The sequence below is a fragment of the Lolium perenne genome, chromosome 5 (assembly GCF_019359855.2).
Source record: "Lolium perenne isolate Kyuss_39 chromosome 5, Kyuss_2.0, whole genome shotgun sequence".
NCBI lineage: Eukaryota > Viridiplantae > Streptophyta > Magnoliopsida > Poales > Poaceae > Lolium > Lolium perenne.
Genome location: NC_067248.2, coordinates 144,604,359 through 144,608,168, shown reverse-complemented (window position 1 = coordinate 144,608,168; position 3,810 = coordinate 144,604,359). Strand labels below are relative to the sequence as shown.

General features: G+C 41.1%; 1 long non-coding RNA gene across 1 annotated transcript; it reads left to right on the top strand.

Annotated features, from left to right (window-relative positions):
• The first annotated feature begins 963 nt into the window (after positions 1–963).
• LOC139831300 (uncharacterized) lies at positions 964–2,903 on the top strand. Its single transcript, XR_011745998.1, has 2 exons — positions 964–1,508; positions 2,625–2,903. It is a non-coding gene; the product is annotated as an uncharacterized lncRNA (long non-coding RNA).
• The last annotated feature ends 907 nt before the right edge of the window (positions 2,904–3,810 follow it).

The following is a 3,810-nucleotide window of genomic DNA, read 5'->3' as shown; positions in this document are numbered from 1 at the left end:
TCCATCCCAAACCTTTTCTTTCTAGCCTTCTCGAATCTCGAGGACGAGATTCCTTTTAAGGGTGGTAGTCTGTAACATCCCAAAATTTTCCTAATTTTGGAATGTTAAAATTTTAAAAAAAATAATTTGATTGAATTGTTTGACTTTAATTGAAATTACGAATGAAAAGAAATTTTGATTTATGATGAGTTGTTTGAATTTTCCCAACCTTGCTTTATTTTTATTGTGTTTGTATGAGTGGATTAAAATGACTATCCAAGTTGTTAAATTTGAGTGACATATAAAAACTTCATCCAACCATACTGGAATTATTAATGAGGGGGAATAAAATGACTTTCCCAAATTATGGTGGATTAATGTTTGATATGCCCGTTTGATTATTATTTGAATTCTTGGATCTTTATAAATATTTTCCAATATTTCACGAGAGGAAATAATATGACATTTCCAATTAAAAGTAAAGTTTTGGAGAAGCTTTTGTTCCGTGTTATTTGCATCTAAGTAACATTATGTATTTTGGGAAAATAAAAGAGAGATGATAATATGACTTCATCATGATTAATATTGGATTTACTTTATATTTTAAATCTCGTTTAAAAATGAATTATTTTGTATTTCGTGTATGTTAGAATTGATTGAGTGATTGGAACTAAAAATCCCCTAAATTATTATAAAAAAATGCACCAGTAGCTATATAGCCAAAGTGTATAAAATATTTTTTGTATATTTTATTTTAGGCGGAAAATGAAATTCCCTATGTCCAATTTACATGTTTTGGTTTTTAACATTTAGTTGAATAATTATCTCTAGAGTTTTTCCTAAATAAATGGGAAGCAAAAAAAAATGAAATAGATAGACTGCACGTACCTGAACGGCCAGGGCAACCACGACCAGATGCACGAGCCGTGCACATTGCTCCAGCCAATCGATGACCTTCAGTTTATTATTTTTTTCCATATGGACCCACCTGTCATCATCTTCCTGGAGACCATCTCCTATACGAGTTCATCCTGTAACTGAATCAATACCGGCAAGACTTCTCGATTCGGCCGATTTCTTTGCCCCTACTCCACGAAAATCTCACCATAAATACCGCCTCCTCCTCCTCGTTCCGGGTTTCTAAAAATCGCTCAATCCCGATATCCTGCGCCACCAAATAGATCTCGACGGAGTTCTTCGTTTCCGAAGTTTTGAAGATGAGTTTTCTGGCAGCAGCTTCCTAACCCTTCATCTCCTCTGTTGTAAATTCCTTGCTCGACGCCCCTTACCTTTCCCCATCCTTTTGATCTGCAGAACGATGCTCACATCATCACTGATGTTCGCCCGAGCTCCGCCGAAGACAGATGAATTCAGCAAAAATCGCCAGGAACCGCAGCTGTTCGAGACGAGGAGGATCGCTGACATGGATGTGAACGAGATCGAGCCGCACCTCGCCATCACGTTCGTAGAGCCCGCAGGCCGGGTCGCCAACCACGTCCAACCGCCGCGTCCGTCGTCGTCCACCACCGGTAACTCTCCCAGCATCCAGTGTAGCAACGGTAGTACATACTGTAGGTATCAATACGCCGGTATCAGCCTGTCATGTCCTGCCACGTCTCCTTTTCATTCTGTTTTTTTTTTTCTTTTTTCACGTAGGCCATCGATCGACCGATCAGTGAGCTAGCTCCTCCTCCGGTTAAAACTTCAAAAATTTGAATCTTTGAATCTAGACCTCCGTTTTAGTTAATTCCTTTTGCATTGGTTTCGTAATTAGTTTCTCTATTCACTGGTACTAAAATTGCTAATTATAGATTTTACTGAATCTGCAAGTTTAAAATATGATATCGAATCTCGTTTTGGCTATTTAGAGTTCGTTCGGGATAAATACCTTAGTATCTACCTTTTTTCTCAAATTGTTTTGGTGGAATCGTATCGCGAAACAACGGAGTCGCAGCCACGCTGAAGATCAACCGAAGAATTCCAAGAATGCAACAACAAGAGTCGTCAGATCGGAATCCAACGGAGCACGGGCGGATCTGGAAGGTGGAGGGGCTGCTAAGGAAAAGTTTCGTCGTGACCTCGTCCTGGCCTTAATGAAGATGAAGAATTTTGGCAAAAAGGCTTGGTTGTGAATTGTGGGTAAAGAGCGCAACCTCTCGAGAGTGTTAACCTGATCGATCAGCCGTGTCCACGGTAACAGGACAATTTGAGCATCTGAAGGATGGAGCCTCTGAATGATTTCCTCTCTCTTTCCAAAGAAGTTTTCAAAACCCTATGGCGTGTGTAATATCGTTCATAGGTGGGTTTTGGGGCCTTGGTGCGTAATATCCAAGTGCTCGGGACTTGGTGTGTAATATCCAAGTGTGTGGGACTTGGTGTGTCATATCCAAGTGTTAGGTTGATTTGGATGCTTGGTGTGTAATATCCATGTGTTCCACTCGGCCAATATTATTTATCAATGTTTTGCAAAGTAGGGTAAAAGATTTTCTCCATTTAACTTTGTAAAAATTGGCTTTACGCAAATAAAACTCAAGCCTTCTCTTGTCTGCCTTGCATGTAGATATAGGCCTTTTCTCTTCTTGGTGTAATTTGCCATACATTCAAAGTATTGACCACTCTCATGGCTGCAACCTTTCATGTTGCAGGTTATTCGACGACTTGTGAGAATGCGTAGGTCGCGAGTCTACACTCAACGAGCCTGTGGCATTGATGGGACTCCAAGATGTTATTTCGTTTTCCGTTGTATTGAGCTAGCCTTTGGCTATGCAAGTTGTAATTATTTGTACTCTAGATTATTCGAATCGTGTAATAAAGACTTGTGTTTTACATGATTATTCATCGACTGTGAGTGCTAGCTAATGATCCAGGGACTAGCATGTTTAATCACAGGGACTTTGGATCCCACCAGATCCGGGGTCGTTACAGCAACAGTTTTGATCTTGGCGGGATCTACGGCAATTCCTCCTGCAGACAAGATATGTCCCAGGAATCCTACTTCCTTCAGCCAAAACTCACATTTGCTGAACTTAGCATACAGCTTATGCTCTCTAAGGGTCTCTAGGACAGCTTCTAGGTGTTGCTCATGTTCCTCCTCAGACATGGAGTAGATGAGGATGTCATCGATGAAAACGACAACAAACTTATCCAAAAAGTTCATGAAGATCTTATTCATGAGATTCATGAAATAAGCGGGAGCATTGGTCAATCCAAATGACATGACATTGTACTCGTACAATCCATATCTGGTGGTAAAGCCAGTTTTGGGAATGTCTGATGCACGAATCTTCAGCTGGTGGTATCCAGTCCTGAGATCAATCTTTGAGAAAACTACGACACCGGTTAGCTGATCAAACAGGTCTTCTATCTTAGGCAAGGGGTATTTGTTTTTGATGGTGACATCGTTAAGCTTACGATAGTCCGTACATAAACGACTGGCACCATCCTTCTTATCCACAAACAAAACTAGGGATCTCCAAGGTGACGCACTTGGTCGAATCAGACCTTTGGCTAACAGTTCATCCAGTTGCTTCTTCAGCTCCACTAGCTCTGCTGGGTTCATGCTATAAGCTCTCTGGGCTATAGGTCCAGTTCCGGGGATTAACTCGATAATGAACTCGATATCCCGATCCGGGGGCATACCGGGTAAACCATCAGGAAACACATCAGGATATCGACAAACGACCCTGATCTGATCCAAGGTTGGCTTGGCTACACTTTGGTTGCAGGTAAATTTTCTGGGTAGTAGTTCAGAGACATGTTCTACTATGATACCGGTGCTACTGGTCATGGTGATGGCTTTCTTGGCACAGTCAATCATTCCATGGTGTTTGG